The following is an 8,860-nucleotide window of genomic DNA, read 5'->3' as shown; positions in this document are numbered from 1 at the left end:
TGTGGACCCCTTTGGAAATTTCAGATGGAAGTGCAGACCCCTTCAAATTGTAAGTGTGAGTACTCACATACTTTTGATTGATCATAGCTATGTTTCATGGACCCCCCCACAGGATCCACAGATGACAGGCTGAAAACCACTGTCTAATGGAGAAAGCCATAAATCAAGAGAAATGAAAATGGCTAGACCAGGGGTTCGCAACATTTTTGGGCAGAGTGACAAAAACATCTGCAACCTCAGCTTGTAAGATGTTGGCGTCCCAGGGGGCAGATGGCACGAGAGCCACAATCCTAATCCTTGTTGTGGCCATTGAATTACATGGATAGAAGGCCAGAGAATTACATGTTATGGGTAAATTTAAGAAAGGGGAGTTTCATGGTTATTTGGTACCTATGCTATGCAGACAAATAATCTTAAGCCAATCTCCTATTTCAGCATACACGCTGATCAAAAACAAACTCTGTTTTAATTATAAGATTAGTTTTTGTTAGGGTTTTCAGTGAAAAATGACATATTTAAAACTATATGAGGCAGATGGAAGGCACATTACCAATTTATTTCACTGCAATGGAAACTGATTTACTGTATCCAAAAGAATAAGATTAGCCATGAGTACACAGGGAATGAAATAGTAGAGAGTAATTAATAGGTCCATTCATACATAGACAGGGCAATTTAATTAATGAACTTCTATTTTAAAATTTTTCTTTAACAAGAAAAATAAAGGAGAGGCATGAGACTAAAAATGGGATTTGACAGTTGTCTACACATACCTGAAGGTAGTGAGGCTGGGCTTATAATACATGAGTTCTACAATATTTTGTAAATAGGGATTGTAGTGCAGCATTGAGCAAAGGAAAATAAATATGAGGAAGTGTCTGTGAAACAAAAATAAATTAGTAAGGTCATAATTCCTCCTTTTGTTCTTCCTTTCTGTTTTGTTTATTTACATTTGATTTTTCTCAATTAATCCTGAAAATACTTTGTATTAGCCAAAAAAATATTTTCTAATTCTGGAGGTTGTTAAGCACAGAACTTTAAAACAACATCATTCTGATTACCATCCTTCTTTCTTTTCTTTCCAATTTCTACAAAAATTTAGTAGCTGAAAGCATGTGATAGAAGTTATTGCCTTACAGCATTTTATGGAAGGAAGTATTGTTTTCTCTTGTTTCAAAAGACTAACTGCTGAAATGGCATGAGAATTCAAACAGGGAAATAAAAAAGAAAAATATTACTTAGAATGAGCTGGTTTCAAAGGTTTGATCTCTTGCAAGCTACCAGTACTAAAAATTAATGCTGTATACCATTTAGGAAGCTAGCAGTTTCTCATGGCTTCCAAGACAGCCATTAAAACTTGAATCTGTCACTGATCCCTCATAAAGCAATACTTTTTCTGTTGGTCCAAGACTGAATTTAGCACCAAGTCCCTGATTAATGTAATTCTCAATCTCAGATTAGACTGTGAATTAATCTACCCAAAATAAGGCATAGAAGCCTTGTCATCAGAGTAATTTAAAACTGGTGGGGCAAAGCAACCAAGACTACAGAGGATAAACCTGCACTTAGCCATCAGCTAGACAAAACATAACAGTTTCATAATATTTGAAATATCACCAGATTATTTCTCTGCCTCTCCAGTGGATTGGTGAATCATGATAGGCAACAAGGAATTTCCTAAGAATTGGCTAGCAAAGATTTTTTAAATAGCTATATGCTTCCTTCCCTGGCAGACATTAAGGATTTTCTGTTACTGAGGCAAGCTTCCTCTCATTGATTGGAACCTTTTAAGTGGGCATCACCCATCATCACATTGTCCATTGTAAGAAGCAATACAACATGCTGACAGCCATGAAATACTCTGATGGTCAGCATTCACATTTGTATTGCCAGCCTATATCTGATATTCATTACCATTCCAGCCCTTCTTTCCTATTCATTTGCACTACAACTGACCTTCACAAAAGTACAAATTCCAGTTTACTTCAGTTGCAATGCAAAAGTGAGAGCTGGCACTCTCAGGAGATAGCGAAGAATTCATTAACAAAGAATTCATTACTACAACATGAGAAAGATGTAGGGGAAGTAATGTTTACTCCCTACAAAGGGAGGAGGACAAAAAACAGCAGACAAGTATACCAAGTAGAAGACCAAGGGAGTATAGGGAAGTGATCTGATATGGTGGATAAGACTGAATCCTTACTATCTTGGTATGTGCGACTTCATGAGGTCTCTCAAACTAAAGGATGCAGTATTTGGAGGCCTTTGTTTAGAGGCTAAAGTAAGAATGATACAGTAAATGGGACTGATGATTCCTATGTGGCAATCTTTCTGATCACTGCATGAACACTGGGGTTGGAGGTGGAGGTCCTTTGAATGTGTATACCACCATCTGCTAATAGGACACCTCTGCTGTCTATATTGGATGAATCCCTACATGTAAGAATGAATAAACACTGATTTGCCATCAGATCCAGAAAGACACAGGCCTATGGCAGAACACTTCGACCTCCCTGGACGATCCATCACTGACCTCAAGGTAACAATTCTTAGGCAGTAAAATTTTAAAAACCAACTTATAAACAAGAAATTGGTGAATAAGAAATCATCCACAGGCTGAATTTTGTTAATTTTGTTAATTTGTTAAGCACAGATGCTTAAACTATATAGATCTTTGATATTTTTTATCTATGAGATGCAAATCTACCATCTTCTGTAAAACTAAGATAATTGAATCATAGAAATTAGAAATAGAAAAGGGTCATTAACTTCCCTGATCCACTCCCTGTTAGTACTGATTGCTCAAGCACATTCTTTAGTACTATAACAGTTTAGTTTTATTTAAACACCTCAAGGACTGAGACTTCAGACACAACCCCCCCTGAAACCATGTAGTCATTAGTGGTTCCATCCCATTACAGGGGTTAGCTCCAAGTCCAGTTCCAGTTTGGGTAATTACTTTATGACTAAATAAATTCCCTCTAACATCACCTCTTTACTCCATCCCTCTTCAGTGTCTGTGCCATGCTGTTGTGTAGAGGTGCTATGAGTTATTAAAAAGCTGTCCTGTTCCATAAGAAAGGGGGGTGCCTTTAGATTACAGCAAGAAACACATTGCATTTGGGATCCTTAAGGGGTGAAAAGAACTACATAGAAAGATAATAGTTGTTATCATCATCATTGGCTTGAGATGTAAATATAATTAGGAGAAGGTAAAGCAACTCTAAAATTGAAAAGGCAGCATGTGCGTATTGATACCTTGGATATGATAATGATGACTCCAGATTGCCTTCAGCAGTCCTCCAAAAGTCTATGTATTCACACAATGCACCATAAAGCTTGGCATCCATTCTTACAGGCTTAAATAGAAAATTCATCCGGATTTAAAAAACAGGCATTTGTAATTTTTTGTGGGGAGGAAGATTTTAAAAGGAGGACCATATAGGAGGGCAACAAAATGGGTAGAGTGGCTGGGGCACATGACTTCTGAGGAGAGGCTGAGGGAACTGCAGAAGAGAAGACTGAGAGGGGTTTAATAGCAGCTTTCAACTACCTGAAGGGGGCTTCCAAAATGGTTGGAGCTAGAGTTTTTTCAAAGAGGTTGGAGCTACAGCAATGGTCCCAAGTTTCAGTAAGGGAAGTTTAGGTCAGATATTAGGAAAAACTTTCTCACTACGAGGGTAGTAAAGCACCAGAACAGGCTACCCAGAGGGGTGATGCAATCTCCATCCCTGGAAGTTTTTAGGACCAGGCTAGACAAAGCCTTGTTTAGGATGATCTAGTTGGGGATGGTCCTGTTTTGAGCAGGGGGTTGGACTAGATGACCTCCTGAGCTCCCTTCCAACCCTGATTTTCTGATTTTATGATTCTATTTATGTTTTTCTCACATACAACACCTACCTTTTCCCAAAAATAAGTTGCTGGAAACTAGGGTGCGCACTGTGAACAAGTTCAAATGGCAATAATAGTTTCTCTGTCATGAGCTTCTGCTAGGAAAAAGTACTGCACGTTCTCTGTAGGGGATGGCACAATAAGCATGCTGGGCTCCCTCGTGGCTGCTATTCAGTTAATGCTACCTACTGGTATCTTCAAGGAAAGAATGTTTTTTTCTTTCCTTTTGCCTTTTAGAAACAAGATGCATATCTTATTCTAGGTCGTGTTATACGTGAGAAAATATGATAGTTACTTCCTGTTTCCTTTTTTTTTTTTTAAAGGAAAATCTAAAATATCTCAATGTGTCCTTAAAATAATTTTCAATATATATGTAATTGTTAAGGAGTACGTGTGCTTCTTGCTACATACCCAACCACTGGAAATAACTGAAAAAAGGTTTGTGATACTGTCCCCATTTGAGCTGTTCCCTGTATTGGATTTCTATAAGCCACCAGGTATCACCTTACATTGGATTTTTTTTCCTTAGAATTCTTGCACTGAACTTTGAAATATCGTTACTAATTAAGAATGTTCTACGGCTGACAACTATGGTTAATCTCATAATGCATACAGCTATCTTATAAATTATTGTTTAATCAAATGTTCACAGGGAGGAATCAAATTGAAAGCAGTAACCAAATCTTGGAAGGGGAAGAATTTAACAGTGGTCACAAACACAATTGATATCTGACGGTGGACAAAGTGGCTCATTATTAAATTGCACCTAAAACCCATTTTGTAAAAATTAAAGGTTTCTTCAGATCATGGGACTTAGAGTAACCATTTGTCCTAACCTGGTCTTAACACTGCACTGTTTAATAGCTTTTTAGAAAGATGCTCTTAGATATGTTGACTTGGGAGCGTGCTGCAAAGTGCAAGTGTTAGATGCAGTCTATACATTTGAGCTTCCCTGTAGAATTCCCGTTTAATCCTTCAGTATAACAAAAAGGCTTTTCACTGAAGTACAATGAAATGTATGGGAATATTTACACTTGTGTCAGCTACTAGCCTCCCTCCTGATATCCTGAGGTTTGTCTCGAATCCAGTGAGGGGCACCTTGATTTTTTCACTTCTTTTGCCAACACAGAAACAGGTACTACATCATCACCCAATTAGAGACAGAGACCTCACCCTGTCAATCTGTTTTACACTTTTGTTCTCAATTGTACACATTCTAACATGCTGACCATGTTGTAGCCATACTAAAGAAAGTTTGGCTTGATATTTTAAACCACAGAGACTTGATTTTCCACACCCGCATTTGACAGGAGGGGAGCAAACCTTGAGATATTTCCATCTGAACAAACCTCCAAAAGGGAGACTGCACTAACTGCCTTTCCTCAACATCCTTTTCTTGAAATAAGTGTTTTGGTGTATGATTCTCTGAGTGCATTTAGTGCTTCTATGGCAATACCCAAGACAGACAGATGTCCTTCTTCACCACAGATATCTATATACAGGCAGCTGCAGTGTGAGCTTTGCCAGTTTATCTTCTGCCCCACTGCACTGACAGCAGTATGCTTTGACAGGCACTCATTCTGGGCAGACACCTCCAGGGGTGAGATAACAGTACAGTCTTTTTGCCCATTAAGTCCTTGGCTTCTTGACTGAGATGACCAACAGGAAAAGGGAGGTTATTTGTGTTAGTTACTGTGCCTGGGGTGTGGAGGCATGTCTGCTAGGAGCTTGGAACATCCTCTCTTTTCAGATACACTACAGAATAAACAGCAAATGCTAGCAGCTTTCAGCAGCCACTGGAGATCTGGGTCAAATTCAAATCAGCAACCTAGAGGTGAAAGTCTCCATATCCCATTACCAAATCCTGAGACATCCAATCCCCCATTCACATATTAATAGTTGATCATTATGAATTCCATGTTGGGATAATTAATTACTGCATCTGAACTCTGCCTTAGGAATTATTAGATCATTTGGGGCCTATAATTTATTTTATTTAGTACTGTATAAAATCTGCTGCTTTTCTTAAACTGTACTTTATATGCTTTAAGAGGTGTGCAGTGTTTTCTGCAATGCACAAACCACAAAACAAATATATCTCTTATTGGGTCTAGAGTAGTCCTATGAGATTTGTTAGTAGGCCGTGATGATAGACATGAGCAGCCATGCGTCCAGCTAATGAGCTGGCCCAGGGGATGAAGAACAGACCAAGCTACTAGCAATGGATGCAGAAGGTGAGCCAGGAGGATGGCAGAGAACACTGCCAAGTGTTGACTCTTAGAGGTGGTTTCATATATGAAATGAAAAAGGTTTTGCAAATGGATAACTTTTTTTAACCTATAATGAAACATTTATTTCTTAAAAGAGTATGTTATTTAATCCAATTATTTTAGTAACAAGACAAGCATATAAGTTGAGAGACAAATCAAATCCTTTAGATATCACCCAGTTCAGATTTCCAAGAGGCTTTAGTACAGCATGTGTCTTGAATAAGGACAGAGTCAAGGACTGCGGGAGCTTGGCTCTTAGTGTGCAAGAGTTAAAATTTGAAGGAGGTTGCCAGAAGCCTAATTCTGTATGTAAACAGCTAGGGAAAAGCATTAGCAACCTTTTTTGCAGCTAACATTGTTTACTGTTCCATCCTCTGCTGGAAAGATTTCTCTTATTTGGGGCTTAAAGTATTTCAAATGGAAGGGCCAGATTCTGTCCTTGAAGCCATGTGCAGAAATTAGTAATAATTTTCGATATTGTAGGCTAAAAATACTGTATATTGATTTTTCTCAGCAGACAGGGCACTTTGTGCTGTTTTCATTTGATGTCAACAATTGATAGTATCTAATCATAGGATGAAAAGTGTCCCAGTGGAGTAAAAAGTACAATCCTGATTTGTTAATAATTATAAGGCACCATAAAACCTCAAGCAATGAAATATTTGTCCATGCAGCAAAATTAACTCATGCACAGTACTAAAAACATTAAGCATCTTTCAAAACTTAGCTGTATACAATGGGATTAGAAGAACTTTGAAATTTTAATCTCTTTTGATTCTTGTCCTTCACCTTCCTACTTCAGGGCCAGATTTATCTACATCGCTACTAAACCCCATTATGATTTTTCCCAAACCTAGAAAATACTTGGTGATTCTTAAAGACATTAACTCATCCAGTAGTTACAGGCTTGATGCAAGGAACATTGGAAAAGCTCATATCCTGTGTTGCATAGGGGGTCATAACAGTTCTTACCTTGGTGTCTTTGGTCTGCAGAGTACCTCAGCATCTGCACTAGCTCTTTGTCCATAGTATCTACTCCTTAGTTTCCCACCTGGTGGCAGACCAAGCATGGCATTCTATTTCTCCCCAGAGGATCTACACTGAAGATATACCCTTTGTGCAGAAGGGGGTTCACCAAAATGGGTAACAGCCTTGGTCTGTATTACCATTTATATATCAGCTCCACAGGGATGTTTTCTCACCTTCCTGCCCCAACAACCACCCTCCTTATGGAATTTACCATAAGGAGCTCAACCTTTGACCCACGAGGGGCCCTAGCAAGGATACAAGGAAAGTGCTGTGACTAGGGTGACCATATTTCCCTAATTTCAAACCAAGACACCCCATTCTCTGGCATGCACAGCTGTCTCTAAGCTCTGGGCTCAGCTGTAGGGGAGAGCGTATACGGAGTGCTAGAGAAAGGGAAGCGGAAAAGGAGTAAGGGAGAAGGGAGAACAGAGGATATAAAACAACTCCATCATTGCCAGGACAGTCCTAATTAAACACTTGCCCTGGGCACTCCATTGAAAATGCGGCAAAAGTGATAATTTGACCAAACCAAAGGGATGCCCAGGAAAAGTATTCATAATGGGTCTGTCCCAGCGAAAACAGATTGCATGGTCACCCTACCTGTGACCCTTTCTTTTGCAACCAGAATCAGGAGACTCCTCTGGTCCTTGTCTGTAATTTGAAAAGTCAGAGAAAGTCGTCCTCCACATCAAGTGAGTTTACCTGGATTAGTCTTTTACATCCATGGTCTCCTTTATTCTGTACACTTGCATTACAGAACAAACTGCAGCCATGATGCCTGTGATGCCCACGGTTAAGGTATTCTGTGAGATTTGGAGGTAGCTTTTAGAGAAATCCCACCAAAACCTGAGGCTCAGGCTGAAGTCTGTGGGGATGCATTCATGACCAAGAACATTGCTATGGCATATATTTTCATTCTTTCTTGGATGTGTGCACATATTTAACATCCAAGATGCCCAGCTTTGCACAGTATTTGAATGACCATAACTGACCCTAACTCAGTATCACATAGATATTATAAAATGTCAAAGGAACTATAAAACACCCTTCAAGTTTCTGTATGGTTCAAATCAGGATGTTAGAGACAACAGTGATTTGTCTCATGCTGCAAAAACTTAGTGTTTAGAACAGTGATTCTCAACCTTTTTTAGAATCAAGGCACCCCTCATTGGACTCAAGACAAACCTCAGGAAATGCCAGCTCTTAATTCTCACTTGTTGTTTGAGCAATTTTTTTGTTGCGAAGAACTCAAAAGGCCACAATAGGTCAGAATGTTTTTAACAGTGTGAATTCCCCCTTGAAACATCTGGGTTTCTTATGTTTGCCTGCCTAACAATGCCAATATAGTTTCATAGTTTGTAGGGTCGGAAGGGACCTGAGCCATGGCAGGAAAGAGTACTGGGCTCAAATGACCCCAGCAAGGTGTTTATCTAGCCTCCTCTTAAAGATCCCCAGGGTAGGAGCCAGCACCACTTCTCTTGGAAGCTGGTTCCAGCTCCTAGCTGCCCTGACTGTGAAGTAGCGCCTCCTGATATCTAGCCTGAATATACCCTCTGCCAGCTTGTGACCTTTATTCCTGGTCACTCCTGGCAGTGCTCAGGGGAACAGGGACTCCCCCAGTGCCTGCTGGTCCCCTCTGACTAGTTTGTAACAGGCCACTAGATCCCCCC

The 8,860-nt window shown here is 39.5% G+C and overlaps 1 long non-coding RNA gene across 1 annotated transcript; it reads right to left on the bottom strand.

The window, feature by feature from the left end:
• Window positions 1–2,490: 2,490 nt before the first annotated feature.
• On the bottom strand, window positions 2,491–3,705 carry LOC109324845. Its single transcript, XR_002105025.1, has 3 exons — window positions 3,612–3,705; window positions 3,357–3,359; window positions 2,491–2,502 (listed from the first exon to the last, which is right to left on the bottom strand). It is a non-coding gene; the product is annotated as an uncharacterized LOC109324845 (long non-coding RNA).
• Window positions 3,706–8,860: the final 5,155 nt, after the last annotated feature.

Source organism: Crocodylus porosus, unplaced genomic scaffold (genome assembly GCF_001723895.1).
Source record: "Crocodylus porosus isolate Cpor-Errol unplaced genomic scaffold, CroPor_comp1, whole genome shotgun sequence".
Lineage (NCBI taxonomy): Eukaryota > Metazoa > Chordata > Crocodylia > Crocodylidae > Crocodylus > Crocodylus porosus.
This window is presented reverse-complemented; position numbering and strand designations above follow the sequence as displayed.